This window comes from Mustela nigripes, chromosome 3 (assembly GCF_022355385.1).
Source record: "Mustela nigripes isolate SB6536 chromosome 3, MUSNIG.SB6536, whole genome shotgun sequence".
Lineage (NCBI taxonomy): Eukaryota > Metazoa > Chordata > Mammalia > Carnivora > Mustelidae > Mustela > Mustela nigripes.
In genome coordinates, this window is record NC_081559.1 from 81,539,270 (window position 1) to 81,554,831 (window position 15,562).

At 45.5% G+C, this 15,562-nt stretch overlaps 1 pseudogene; it reads right to left on the reverse strand.

Moving 5' to 3' along the window:
* Nucleotides 1–216: 216 nt before the first annotated feature.
* On the reverse strand, nt 217–13,901 carry LOC132014498 (large ribosomal subunit protein uL1-like; annotated as a pseudogene).
* Between the last annotated feature and the right edge of the window lie 1,661 nt (nt 13,902–15,562).

Consider the following 15,562-nt stretch of genomic DNA (forward strand, 5'->3'; position numbering starts at 1 on the left):
ATTCTGTGATCTGACTCCCCGTTGGTCCACCTGGGGTCCCAAATGTCTGCCTCTTCTGTACCAGGCAGGCTTCATTTGTAGAATATAGAAGCTACTCTACTCTGATCTAGGGATTCAAATCTAGTACTGAATGCTTGCAAAATTGTAAGGAGATAGATTTATTTATTTATTTATTGGTAACACTAGGGTTTAATTAAGCTCCACTTTAGTATGGCTCTAAGGGTTACCCATGGCACTCTTAATGTATAAAGCCTGGATGTTCTGCCAGTTCTTCCGGAGCAGTGATACGAGGAAACTGGCAGCCAAGTGGATGTTGTACACAAACTTATCATTGGTCATCTTCTCATGGCCATCAGACGCGGGCAGATACAGCACCTTCTTCACCAGGAATTTGATTACAGACTTCACTGCATCCACTCTGGTTGCCAAGTTCTCATTGTGGGTCAGCAATGAGGGGAACTTGCCAGTGTATTCAGGCCTGGGCCCAGGATTTATGGGATCTGCTTTATCAGACATTCTGAAGCCAAAGAGGCATCATACTTTTTGGCCAACTTCTTGACTAATTGCTTATTCTTGTTGAGTTTCTTCAGTGTCTCAATGTCCATGTGGGGAATAGCTACAGTGTTGGCCTCATTATAGTGCTGCTGGTCCCCCAAAGCACAAATGGAGAACTTGGGACAGGGAGTGGACTTAAGCCTGATGGTGTCTGAGAAGGGGTTTGTCCTTCTGATGGTCATAGTTTTTCAAGCTGACCCGTCTTCAAGCTCCACTGTCTAAAGGAGGAAGTTTTAGATTGAAGCTTTAGAAATGACTCCCAGAATACAGTGGAACGAACTTGCTAGGGAGAGCTATGACTCTTGAAACACTCAGGAAGGAAGCGGAATCAGGAGGCCACCATGAGAACAGTTGAATTCAAGATCACATGTCTTATTTGTGATTTGGGGATCAGGAGGCCAGGAAGCTGTTGACATTGCCTCCAAACTGCTTCTGAAATCCAAGACACAATGGACCAGAGGTCAAACCACTGTACATGGGAAGTGTCTATGAGCATGTGTGCCTACAGAAAATGTGAATGTCATAGGAAAACTATCTCTTCTGCATTCCTGCCTTCCAAATCTAGTTTGAATGAAAAATTTTGGAAAATAATTTAAATTCATATAATTGCCTGTACAAAAGTCTAGAAAGGTTTTTTGTTGTTGTTGTTGTTGTTGTTGTTTTTGTTTTTTTAAACCACTGCAATATGGACAGCACAGTGGGGGGCAGTTGGAAAGGATTCTGAGGGCAAGTCCACCACAGGAGATGGCTGGGAGGATGCTCCTAGGCAAGGAGCCACACCCCCAGCTCTGGGACTGTCCAGGGTCAAGTACACCTGTAGCCCAGGGAGTAATCAGGATCAAGTTTGTTGTCCCGAGGAAATTTAGGCTACAGGTTATAATTTAGGTTGTAATATGCTGTTACTAGGAGAGGTAAAAGATGCTCGGTGACAAAACCCAAAGATATCCCCTACAAGTATATGCTTTATCATTACAAGTACCTTCACCTACACTTCTCCATTTAATTCTCACAAAAGCCCCATAACAGGAGGAAGGTAGCTGGGGGTTGGGGGTTAGGGGTCCATCTTACAAAGGAGAAGATCAGACTCAGAGGTTAAGAGCCTGCCTAAGCTAATCCCTTACAGCTGGTGAGAGGCAGTGTTTACATTCAGACCCAGTCTCCTGACTCTTTGGATCCCATTCCCTTAGGCTAGAGCAGAATGTGGAAGAAAATCCTTTCTGAAACAATGGTGCCAACTTCCCAGTCTTCATGTATAGAGTCTCGTGTCAGGGCCCTTGATGGAAAGCATTCCTCTGCTTTCAAGTCGCTATGGCCCGATTGGAGCACAGGGTCCTGGAAGACTCTGGTACAGGAGAAGAGGCAGGAAACTTGCACAAGTGCTTGGATGCCTGGCACCTCCCTTCATTTGGTCTTTATCTGAAGAATGAAACAGGGAGTTTCACGTTTGTTTGTTTAATGCTGGGTGTTCCAAGATGCCACAGTATCATTTAAAATACCTGAATTTAAGACATAGATGGGTGCACATTTCTCCCAAACAGCAATATTTTTAGCATTAGCCATTCCCACGTAAATGCAAAACCTTTTTTGATAATAGATCAAAGCAAATCCCTCCTCCTAGCCTTCCCTGTGGACTGCAAAATGACTGGGTTTGCATAAATCAGATTAGAGCCATGCAGAGCTGCTACCAGCGTTACAAATGCCTCCTGGTGTCAGCACCCAGGAAAATCCCTGCTGTCCTATCAGCAAGAGCTTCCTCTCCAGGAGTCCCAGAGACTTAGGCCACCTCAGCAACAGAGATCTCCAAACTGGACTGCACTGCCTCCTAGAGGCACCGCATTTCAAAGAAGGGGATTTGCCTTGAGGCCAATGGGTTAATAAGAATCTAGGGACAAGAAGAGCAAGCACCAAGGCCTAACCCCTAGTAGTTCTACCTTGTGGTCAGACTCCGCGGGGCCTGTGCAGCTGCTGCCCGCAGACAGCTCCACCCCACTGGGCAATGCAACCCAAACTTTGGTGATCAAGGAGGTTCTTCCTTTTCACATGTGTGGTTGGGTCATCACACTCCTAGAGTCCTCACCATCTGTCTTAGCTCAGGCTTCTGTAACAAGTTTCCATAGACTGGGTGGTTGAAATAACAAATACTTTACTTCTCACAGTTCTGGAAGCTGGAAGTCCAAGATCATGACGCTGGTAGTTTCTGTACTGGTGAGAGCCCTCTCCCTGGTTTGCAGATGGCCTTCTTCTCACGTCCTCACATGGTGGAGAGCAGAGAGGGAGAGCAAGCTCTTGTGTCTTTTTTTTTTTTTTTTAATAAAAACATTAATCCCATTCACAAGGGCTCTCCCCTCACCTCTTAAAGGCCCAACTTCTTAATACCATCACACTGGCATTTGGGATTTCAACCTATGAATTTGAGAGGAACACCGATGTTCAGTCCATAGCATCTTCTTGTTATAGAGAAGGCTATGGGTAGCAGCTGGTACTCCTGGAGTCCTGGCTCAAAGTGGACAAGTTGGGTCAGTCTTCCCATCATTCACACCAGGTCTTGTTGAAACCTTTATGACATTTTATACAGTGAGCTGGTTAGTTTGATATTCCTCTCATTGTTTCGTTTTTAACAAAGTTAAGGAAACACTTCTGTGATGGACTGAAAAATGATGTCCTCTTCCAAAATACATATGTTAAGGTCCTAAGCCCCAGTACCATAAATGTGACTATATTTGGAGATTAGGTCTCGAAAGAGGTAATGAAGTTAAAATGAGGACATTAGGATGGGTCCTAATCCTGTATGACTGCTGTCCTTAAAAGATTAGGACACAGACATTACAGAGGGAAGACCAGGAGAGGACAGAGGGAGAAGACTGCTACCTGCGAGTCAAGGAGAGAGGCCTTCCAAGAAAACAGCCTTTCCTACACCTTGATCCTGAACTTCTAGCCTCCAGGACCATGAGACAATCCATTTCTGTTGTTTAAGCCACCTAGTCTGTGGTACTTTGTTAGAGCAGCCCTAGCAGACTAATGCACCTTCCTTCCAGACCAACAGCTAGTTTGGGCTTCTGCCTCTTCTCTGGCCCCTTTTCTTGACAGCCCTGCTGATAATCTGTCCTCTGGATGCCATGATGGCAATGAGCCATCACCAGGAGGTGTGTGTGCTTGCAGTCCTTTCCCAACTATGGCCGTGGAATCATCCACTCATGCTCTCTTTCTCCAGACTCTGTCGAGGGCAGAGGAAACAACAAAGGTTTGCCAGATGCTTCTGGCCAGGGAACATTTCATGGAGGGGAAATTCTAGGGGGAAAGGGCCCACATGTATTTAATGTACTTTCTTGGTCCCCACATTTGTCATTCTAGGCAATAGATGCACCAAATATTTACACCTCCATTTCCTCTCAGCATTGGTGGTATAATCCAGTGGGACCGTGCCTTTCTAAATTTATTTCCAACACCCAGACATATGGATTGCCCGGATTGGCTTATGTTCTCTAGACAGGTTTAGTGCCTTGTCTCATGCAGGCATGATGGGCTCATACATGAGAACTGATCAGATGCTATCAAGGATGGCAGTTGACACACTGTCTTGTTTTCAGCCCTTTAGAGTAGAGCTTGTGTTCTGCTACAATATATTTGATAAGTACCATGAACTCATAGTCAGGAGAATAAGGATTAACCACATCACTAATGGTACACAGGGCAGGTTGCCTCTCCCCTGCCAAGGTCTCATAGGACCTAGTGTTTTAGCCATCCCTTCATTCCATCTGCACCCAAAACAATTGTATTTCTATCTCCCATCTCCTTAGCAATTGCCCCTTTGTGGACAGGCTCTTGCTGGGACTATTAGCAACCTCCCCACTGTACTCACCAGCACAAGTCCTGACACGCATAGGGGCTAAATTGATATTTACTATAGGAATAAATTATGCTTATGATTTAGAGTAATTTTCACTTAAAGTCACTTTAATTTCAAAGTAGTTCTCCTTTTTCATCCTCTCTGTACTCATTGTAATAGTTAAGGAATCAGAGACCTGTACCTGATGTGATTAGCAAAGCCTTGGGCCAGGGTGCACAGAAAATATTAGAACTCCAACTCCTCTGTATTTTTAATTTTATAATTTAGTGTACATTTCACCTACACTATTAATATGGTAGAGTGTATAATGTAGGACATGTATTCACAAACACACATGGCAGGTGTCTGCTAAAGGAGTTGGCATTTTCAGGAATGTTTGGAGACTGAGCCAAGACTGAGAACCAGCCACTCCTGCCTCTCTGAACCTCATTTCCTTCCTTGTGAAATGGGACGTGGGGCAGGGCCTGGACTTGTGACCAGGGCACCCTCCCGGGTCTGCCAATCACTCTGCACAGACTTTTCTAGGGACAGATTGCCCTGGGGTAAGAGAAGTTCCTTCCTCTTTGGACATTTTGGACTGTAGCACGATGATGCATATGAGACGTTAGTCGTGCTCCTGGCCCACAGAAACCATGCGTGCTGTCGGCCTGAGGGAGAATTATTTCTGAGAGAACCTCCAGAGTCTGCCGTATAGTCACCACTAAATGAATATTGGTTGAAAGAACATGTGAGATGTTCTGAAGACCAAGTCCCTGCCCTGGTGCTCGAAGGGTGCGTGTCCTCCGTACCCTGCTGCCTGGCCGTCGGATCAGGGGCGAGCAGGGTCGTGAAGCCTCTAATTGGTGCATATCTTCTGCTGCCTTTAGGGTCTAGGAAGGGCATGGGAGATTGAGTCTATGACTTCATGAAAAAATGCAGAGAGAATTCTCCATTCTTCTTTTGCCTGATGAGTTGCTGATTTAGGGCATCCCTCTGGGATGTCTAAGGGTGGCAGCGTTCTGCCTTAAGCCTGGCTGGCAGCAGGACCCCAGTTCCCCCCATCCCAGCCCCCAGTCCTGGTAGACAGAACCAGGGGATGAGAGTACTCCTGGGCTCTGGGGTCTGGAAGAAACAGGGCCTGCTGTTTGGTGCTCAGAGGCCCCTCAGGGCAGTGCTTATTAGATGCCCCCATTCCAGCTGGAGCTTGCGGGAAGGAGAGCCCTGTTCTGAGAGCATCAGCAACTACAGAAACCTGGCTTGTAGTGACATCCAGAGGTCATGGAGAGAGGCAGCTGATTGGCAAGGGAATGCATGAGGGTAGCAATAGTTAAATCTTAATTTGGGTGCATCTACAGTTGCATTTTCAGCTTGATATCAACAAGAGCCTGGAGGCACAGACTTCTCCATGGGTATGTTCTCAGAGTGCCGAGAAATCCAGCTCGTGCTGCCAAAGAGAGGGGCCCCAAGGAGAAAGAGATCTGGAACTACATAGCAGAGACAAACAGACACACAGACATACACACAGAACCAGAAAGTCTAGAGAGCTTCCTGCAGCTTCCAGATGCCAAATTGCATCAGAAATCACTTGGGCTGGGCAGCTTGTTACAGAGCCAGGTTTTGAAGCCCTGCGTCAAGGATTATTGAGGAGATTGGCAAATGAGCTCCTCAGATGATGCGAATGGGTTGATCTGTGAACCAAAATTTGGGAAAAGCTGTTTTAATACCCAAAATCACAGTGATGAGAGTTGCAAAGCCTGAGAACTAAATAATTTTGGAGCCTGGGTCACTTTGGGGGGCGGTAGGTTTGTCTCCACCCCATTGTTCTAGAACAATGGGTGGGGGAGTATGGTTAAGGAAACAGGGTGCCAGAAATGAATGAAAGTGGGGATCCCAGCTTAACAAGAGAGGCAGATGATGTAAAGACTGGCCTTCCTGATCTTTCCCAGTGTACTGCATTTCTCCCCGCTCCTCTGGACCCTGGACCAAAGCTGGGAGCAGCAGGGCAAGGACCAATCTGACTCCTGATAGAGAGCAGGCTGGACAGCCTCAGTGGTTCCCTGGTGGTGCTTCCTGCTGCCTCTCCTGGACCTGACAGAACCCTCCAGCACCCCACACCTTCTCACCTTTTCCCCCACCCCAGTCTACATGGGCCTGCCCTACCTACCATCTTCTTCCTCAGGAGACACCTCTGTGAGAGTGTTTGGCCTTGCTTTCCTCTTGAGGACAAAGGCAGGTGGCCATCACTGGCTCCTTCTGTACTAACTGCTTTAGGAGATGGTAGTAAATCATTCTCAAACTCTGCTTTGTAAAGCCCCACCTTGGTGGGCAAGATTCTAAAACTCGCTCCTCCCCTTCAGATCCCAGCAGGGCAGCTGCAGGTACCTCCTTGGTTCCTGCTGGCCGGTAGCTCTTCCTTTGAGGACAGGCTTCTTGTGGTTTCAAGAAAAAAAATGTTTTTAGCCACAAATCTAGTGTACCTGACTCGTTTTTCAGATAAGGAGGCCCAGGAAGTAAACGCTCACCTTCCTGGTTTTCAGTTTCAATTTGGGCATTGGGTATTTTCTTAAATAGGATCATATTTTTTTTAAATCCAAATTCCAAAGTGGAACTAAAAGAATAACAGTGAAACGAATGTTTTCGGAGAGCTGAATTCAGGTCAGTGACATACGTGGTGACCAGCAAACAAACAGGCAAGCGGCCGGAAACGCAGAAGGCACGTGTCTAAGCTGCTTCTCTTCACTGTCCTTACTCAAGTGTACGCAGCTGGGAACACCAGGCTGGAAGCCAGTTTGCAAAGCGACCCAGGAGGCCCCGATTTCTCGTACTAAACATTTGCATATCCAGAGTCTACGTGTAGCCTCTAAACACCACTCTGCCAGGTGTACCCTGGCCACTCACCAGTCCCTCCGGCGTTGGACTGTGCGAGGCAGGACAGAGAAGAGAGAGAAACAGGAGGACACACAGATGGGCTTTGCTTCCGGCGCCAACCTCCTCAGCCCGTTGCTTGCCGGGCTGGCTAGCCCCTTGTCTCAGTCTGCTCAGGCGGCCGTAACAAAGCACCACAAGCTGGGGGCCTTAACGAACACAGATTAATTTTTTTCCCGGTCTGGAGGCTGCAAGTCCGTGATCAAGGTACTGTCTGGTTTGGTTTCACCTGAGGCCTCTCTTCTGAGCTTACAGATGGCCACAGTCTCACTGTGTCCTTACATGGCCTTTGGCCTGCGCGTGCACTCCAGCCCTTCTCTTCCTATGGACACCAGTATTGGATTAGGGCCGCACCCTTATGACCTCATGAAAGGTGTTATGCTCCCATCACACTGGGCACTAGAGCTTCAATATATGAATTCTGGGGGACATGATCAGTCCTAACCATTCCTAAAGCAGAATGCTCCTAAAGCAAGAATGCTTTGGGCAGAGGCTTACCCTCTCTCACATCTTGTCATGTGTCACCTGAATCAGATAGGGACACTCTCAGTAGCTCTTCCAACAGTCGGCTGGGGGCTGGAAACACGTGCCCCACAGAGAGCTGTTTCTACTTTGCTCTTGGAGATCTGAAATCACCAAAATTCAGCGTGGTGCTAGGATATGTGCCCTTGTCTAAGGTGACCCATGTAAGACCTCCTTGCCCTTTGGAGATTCAGATTAAATGTGGCTCAAACTCTACTTGTACGGCCTCCCTACACTTTCCTTGCCTCATTTTCTTCAGCTTCTCTCTTGGACTCCTCACTAAGTTCCTCGGGCATCAGACTGAATGCAAGAGTCTGTCCCTTTATAGTTCCCCCACACACCCCGACTTATGCAGCATTTTCCATGGTCACTTACCTCCCTGATTCCAGGTAGGGACAGAGTGAGATTATACCAGTAGGGAACAACCTTCTGTAGTCCTCCACTGGCTCCTCTCAGTGCCCCACCTTTCCCAAAGTTCAGGCTCCTCTGCCCTATTTGGCCCCTGAGAAGTGGGGCTCAGTTCTGGTACTGAGGGGATGCTAGGATGTACTGCTCAGATCCTTCCTTTTAAGCCCGAATCACACATTCCCCCATCCACATGGGGCACTGCTTCCTAAAATGAGCTCTGAGCTGAGCTTCTCATTGGAAACAGCCCTTGACTACAGGGGGCTGCCTTACCTAGCAAGGCATCCTAGGCCTGATGATATCCCAGTGGAGTAGGGTACAAAGGCCCCATGACTCCATTTGGGACAATTCTGAAGAGCTCAAGTTCCCTATGGAATTGGCTGTTGCCTTTGCTGCAACTTTTCCCTCTCTGTCAGCAGCCCTCAGTCCTCACAGGTGTTGCACCTGAGCAGACTCCCGGATAAACTTCCTGTACTCACACCTCCATCTCAGAGGATGTCTCTGGAAAACCTGACTCAAGATGCCAGGTCTGGCTGCCACAGGGAGCAGCCCCACTGTGATGATCTGCACCTTTGTAATCTCCACAAAGACCTGATAAATCGAATTCTCTACATTTTTTTTTTTTAAATCATCATTCCCTCCTTATTGACAGAGAAACCAAAGCCCAGAAAGGAGGAGACACGTGAGCCCAACCTCACCCTTTGTGTTAGTGGCAGAGCCACCCAGAAAGGTACAGCCTGAATTATGTGTCAGTCTTGTTTGGTTGGTTAGCTGGTTGCCATATGGCACTGTGAGTGCCTGGATGGTCAAATTAAGCCATATGGCCCTGGCTATGGGAGATGAAAAGTCTCTCCCTTGCCCTAATCCCATCCCTCTGTGCTTCCTTGTAGGTCTGCTCCATTGACACTCCTTTTTTCTCTCTAATGTCCCTAGGCTCTCTCGCTTGGAAAGCCCAGATCTCCCCATCTGGTTTGGTTTGGGTTATTTTGATTGCCAGGAGCTGAAACCCATTCTGGATGGCTTGGATGGTCTCAGAAAATCCAATAAAATGGAAGTGTCTGAGCTTAGGAAGAGTTGGCTCCCAGAGGCTGTAGGGAGTGCCTTTCATTTCCCTTTCAAGGGACCAGTAATGCATGGTGGCTACAGGGAGAGAGTCAGCAGTCAGCAGCCTACTTAGCTTTATATCATGGCTTTCCTGTAAGTCATTTGAGGCACCACCTCCTGTGTCTTGGGTTCCGCGTCTGTACAATGAGGATAATCGTAGCACCCATCTCCTGGGATTGTTATGAGAAATAAATGAGGTAGTATCAAAATAAGGGACTTAGGATAGTGCTTGGCATATATGAAGCACCATCATTTACTTACTGTTATCTCTTACTCATGGCTTCTCCTCTTTTCTCCCTGTATCTGTTGTTCTTTTATTCTTTCTTTTCCAACCACTTCCTATGGGTCCTATGACTTAGGTATGTACGCTACCTGATAATAGCCGCTGTATTCTCCTCTACTTGATTTTCAGTTCAAGGAGCCATTCCAAGAAGCATCTTTCATCTGTACCTCTTAGTTTGGGGCTCCTCTGAGAAGGAATGTGACTGTCCCCAGTCATCTTTTGAGGCTGTTTATTCAAATGATATGTCATTGGCAACTTAGATTGGCTCTGCTCAAAGCAGGTGCCCACCTTGGTCTAATCATTTGAGGCTAGGAGCATGGGGCTAACCATTTCCCTCTCCCTCAGCAGGCCCATCGGGCAGGTGCAGGTTCTATGGGAAGGGAGTGAAGGAAGGGTGGAAACCCCCAAATATGCTTGCTGTATTTACTCTGTGAAACTCCTGCAATCTTTGACTTTCCCAATGATGCGGTTCCTCTCACAACACATGTGGAAAGAATAATCCTTCGTGGTGGCTTTGCTTCCTCTCCACCTCCTTAAACCCTTGCCTCTGACAGTCCCCTCACCCGCTCACCCCAAAGTAATTCCCTGAAGACTCTGCTCAACTCTTTTTCTCCTTGCTGGGTCTGCATCCCTGAGCCTCCTGATCATTTCTCCTTTGTGAAATTCTCCCCTCTTATTTTTCATGCTGTTAACCAGCCTTATGGTCCTTCTGCCTCACTCATCAGCTTAGCCACTTCTGCTACTTGAACAGATACTTGGGCATCTAATCTTCTGTCTTGGATTGTAACCTTCTAGAAGGCAGACACAGTGTCTGGTACAACTCCATATTCCACAGAGGCTTCTACACAGTAAGCATGTAGCTTACATTGTGAGTGTCTTAGTCAGCTTTTGCAAGGATATGCTGTAGGAACAACCCCCAAATTCCAGTGGCTTAAATCAACAAAGGTTTGTCTCTTGCTCATGTTTCATGACTCATGCAGGTCAGCTCCAGCTTGGCTGAGCTCTGTGCGCCACCATTCTTCATGTCTCAATCACTGTGGGATTGAGAGTAAAGGAATATTCCTTATCTAGAATATACATTTGTGGATACAGAAAACTGCAAGAAACATGACAGAAATACACAATGACTCTTGAGACTTCTTGGAACAGGCTCTGTCACTTCTACTTACAATCCATTGGCTAAAACTAGTCCATGGTCAAGTCTGATTGTCAGCAGGGTGGAGAAGTAGGAAGACACCACAATGAAGTCCTTTTGTAGAAGGTGGGTTGTGAATAATTGGAGAAATGATACAGCATTCTATAAAGTGATGTAACAGGGCTGTTTAAGGGAACCTTGACAAGGAGAGACTTAAAGGTATTTCAAGGGAAATGTCATAGTATCCACATTTCTACACAACGAGGGATCCATTTTAAGATATGACTTAATTAGAATATAAACAACTCCTGGGGTGCCCGGGTGGCTCAGTCATTGAATGTCTGCTTTTGGCTCAAGTTGTGATCCCAGGATCCTAGGATGGAGACCCACATCAGGTTCCCTGCTCAGCGGAGGCCTGCTTCTCTCTTTTCCACTCCCCCTGCTTGTGTTCCCTCTCTCACTGTCTCTGTCAAATAAATAAATAAAATCTTAAAAAAAAAAAAAAAAAGAATATAACCGATTCCTTCCATGAGAATGGGCATAAACCTTTGCTTCTTCTGGTGCTGTGAATGTTTATCTATTTCCATAGGGAAAACACAATAACTATCAGAGAATGCAAGTGTTAGTGACAGGAAGCTACAGAACTCACAATACCAGGGCCAGATTTTTCAGAGCTTGATGGAAGAAATGGAAGCATTTTGGAGGAAACAATTGACACTTAGTGTTCACTGACTCTGTTTTATGACAAGGCTGAGATTTACCACCAAGAATCCATGGCAAGAGGCAGCAGATGACTGTGGACAACAACAACACAGGAAACACAAAAATGGCCTAGATCACACCTGAACTATGCCTTCAGTTAGGCAGATTAAGAGTTTTTATCACTTTCCTAAGGAAAGGGAACCTGAGACAATCCTTGAAGTTCTTTGGTGTTAAGCATAAGTAATAAAATTTATTTGGTTCTCACCACAGAGTGTTGGGTTCGTCTTAATGAGTACTTGGAATTGTTTTCATGGACTTATTGCAGAATTTTTAGGTATCTGGCCAAGTGAGACCTACCTTCCTAGTAGATTCCTCATAACCAGAATGGGCAAAACAAGGGGAACAGACCCTCAATCCAGGATTTCGTTTTACTGAGGTTTGTTCATATCTCGGTATGACAAGTGCTGTAGGCACTCAGTAAGATGCTCAGTGAGGAAATTCATTCTTCCTGGAACAGATTGGGCTTGATGCCAATTACTGGGAAGGATGAAGAGGCCCCTAGTGGGCCTGAAACTAGTTAATGAATTCCATCACTCTGTCAAGGACACGAACCACTTGTTATAGGGCACAATTTAAAAACCCAGAGGTAAGTGCCTTCCTTTATTAACATGGGCTAATTCTGAGCAATCCATGATATAAATCTCAGCCTCTAAACTTCTAAAACAATAAATCCAACTACATCAAACTCATTGTGATTTTTTGCAATTTCACTGAAGATTTTCAGAGACCTGGGGGTGGGGGGTTGTTTAAATATGTCTCTTCTAAAATTTCCTGATTCTTTTGTGGGAAGTGGGGAAGGTTGGAAGGTCACCTGATTTCTTCACTCTTCTTCCACAACTGTCAATACCTCTCCCTTCAAGAAGCTCCCTCCTGCCCAGCAATATGGCTAGGGAGGCTTCCCTTTACTCCAAAAAGGGGTTATCACAGCATCTTTCCCTCAAATTGAACCTCCTCCCTCCCAAAAACCTTCACATAACAGCTACCAAGAGGATATTTTCTCCATATCATTAAGAGCTGTATAGTATATTTTTGTGTGTGAGGTTGAGTACAGTTATAACCCATTTATTAACTTTGAGATATTTATTTGATGTACCTGAAACTCATCTTCTATAGGTAAAATAGAGACTGAGGAAAGGTTGACACTTTGGCTTAACGAACAATCCTATCCTGGGATTGCCACTTTCTACCTGAGTACCATGGACAAATTACCTAGGATCTTCAAGTTTTAGATTCTAGAATGATGAAATGGGGACATAAGAGTACCCATCTCACAGAAGTGGAGATGGATTGTCACGTAACTCACATCATGGAGAGTGCTTTGCGTTCTTCCTGGCACATGACAAGTGCTCCAAAAACATTAGCAATTATTTTTATCTTAGCAATACTTACAGAGCAAGGAGAATATGTTCCAATCACATAATTTGTTCCAAACTTATGTAGTAGTTTTAAGTGTGTCTGCCAATTTTTGTCACTCTATCAAGAAAGGCAGTCGAATTTCCCTTTTCAAGAATATGGGCTGGCTTAAGGGACTTGTTTTTAACCAGTTAAATTAGGCAGAGGCAACGACACGTGACTTTGGAGGCTTGGTTAGAAAAGGCAATACAAGGGGCGCCTGGGTGGCTCAGTGGGTTAAGCCTCTGCCTTCAGCTCAGGTCATGATCTCAGGGTCCTGGGATCGAGCCCCACATCAGGGTGGGGGAGGTCTCTGCTCAGCAGGGAGCCTGCTTCCCCCCCTCCCCCCCCCCGCCACTTCCTCTGCCTGCCTCTCTGCCTACTTGTGATCTCTCTGTCAAATAAATGAATAAAAATCTTAAAAAAAAAAAAGAAAGAAAGAAAAGAAAAGGCAATACAACTTCCACCTGGCTCTTTCTATTGTGTCTTGAGACATTTGCTCTTGGAAGCCAGACACAATGCTGTGAGGAAGCCCAGAACACACAGAGAATTCACGTGTAAATGTTCTGGCCAACAGCCCCAGTGGAGGTTCCAGCTGATGGCCAGGATCAATCAGCCACTGAACATGTGGAGGAGAAGCCTTCATCATGACTCCTCAGGCACTGTTTGACTACAACCCATATATCAATTGATAGCCATCTAGCTGAGGTCAGGGTAGGCACGCACAGGTGATGTGTACATAGCGGTAGTGAATCTTGACAGGTGATGCCATTTACGTCTTTTGTTATTATCTCCCAGCTTGAAAACTGTATGAGTTTCATAGATGTAGAACAACATATGAGTTATGTGTCATCCTCTAAGTGGCATCGTTTTTAGGCATGTTGACAAGTACACCACCATTTTTTTCCTGGGAATGACAGAACGCAACGCTGGAATACTCCATCCTCAACTTACCTTTCATCCTTGCCACAATTATCAGGCTGCCATGTCATTTCTTTGAACTCATGGGGATGTGTTAATCTTGGCCATGGAAATTACAGACACTGAGGATGGGGAGGTAAGGGCTATGGTGCCCATCAAAGCTCATCCTATGTAGCTTGCTATTCTGGTCCTGGAGAAAGCATTATTCTTCTTGCCTCTGGAGATGTGCCTCATACAATCTTTTGGAGTGAAAAAAGAGAAGGGCAAAATCTAGTCTGAGGGAGCTAATGGCCTACTGTGAGGTATAAGGACAACATGTACACATCGGTTGGATTGTTCCTTGCAACCCCATCTGTTTGATTTAATTCTGTCCAACAAAAAGGACAGTGTGACGTACAGGGCTGTGTTGGGGGTCAAGTAGTATGGAAAAAATGCTTCAAAATAAAAACTCAAATTAAAAAGTGAAATTAAAATTTTAAAAAGAGAGAGAAAGTACTTTAAGAAATTGTCTCCTCATTGTCGGTCCATGGGTGGGTAGATCTTACAAAGATTAACACAGACAGCCCTAGCTTTTGTAAACACGAATTCGCTAGAACATTCCAATTACCAGCCCTCTTTCATAGAGTCTTGGAACATTAATCTGAGAAGAACTTTATTATTCTCCTTAAAATTATTAAACCCAGTGAATGGTGTGACTTGCCCAAGGTCACATGGGCAAACAGGAACACAGCTGAGAGCAGAGTATAAGCTTTTGATTCTGACCTTATGGCTCTGGGTTCTGACACAGAACCTTAAGTTGCTGACCTTAACCAGGCCATTCCCCATGCCTTAATTCAGAGGGTCAATGATAACTTGACTGAGCATCTCAGAGAGCAGCTGGGTTTATACCTTGAGGTCAGTGGAGAAAACTTGAGCTGTTGGTATTTTTCCAGGAGGATAGGAAAAATTATCTGATCTGAGTAACCTCTCTGAACAACATGATATGGTGGCATAGAATACTATGGCCATCTTAACACTCATTACACTTTAATAATTTTTTGGTGTCTTTGACCCTCGGCATACACTTTATGAGGGTAGGAACATGGTAGTCACACTGACTCTGGTATCTTAGAGGAGTGCTAGCATATGCTAAATGCATAATAAGTAAAAATATTTGTTCATATGTGTACAGATAAATGGTTGTTGCTAATCTGATATAAAATGTTTCAAGTAGCTTTTCAGATACTGCTGGCCTAGAAGATCTGCCCAGTGTCCCACTTCCACCATGAGCCGGCTTCTGCCTTCTTTCTGGGCTTATTGTCTCCCTCTCTTCTTCCTGGAAATTCAGTCAAGACTTACTGAGTGCATTACAGCTCCCAGAAAATCATGTTGTTCCCTACCCCTTTCCAACCTTCACCCAACTCCTGGTCTTCCCTTCATTCCCTCTCTCTTGATGTCTTTCACTCCTGCTGGCAATGCCTGAATTTCTACTCTTCCATACGTCACTTAATCTGATTCCCCCAAATTTAAATCTCCCCATATTCCAAAGCTCTTCATAATTCACACCTTGCAGTGGGTTTTGTCAGGTATGGCAATGATTGTTTACATGCCTTCCTCATTCACTGGCATAGGAGCCCTTGAGGGAGGGGGCTTTTTAACTTTATCTCAGAGGTAAGATGTTCTGAAAATATTTGCGGAATGGACGAACAAAAAAAAATTACATCTCTTGGAAATTTTGGCATTATCTGGGAGT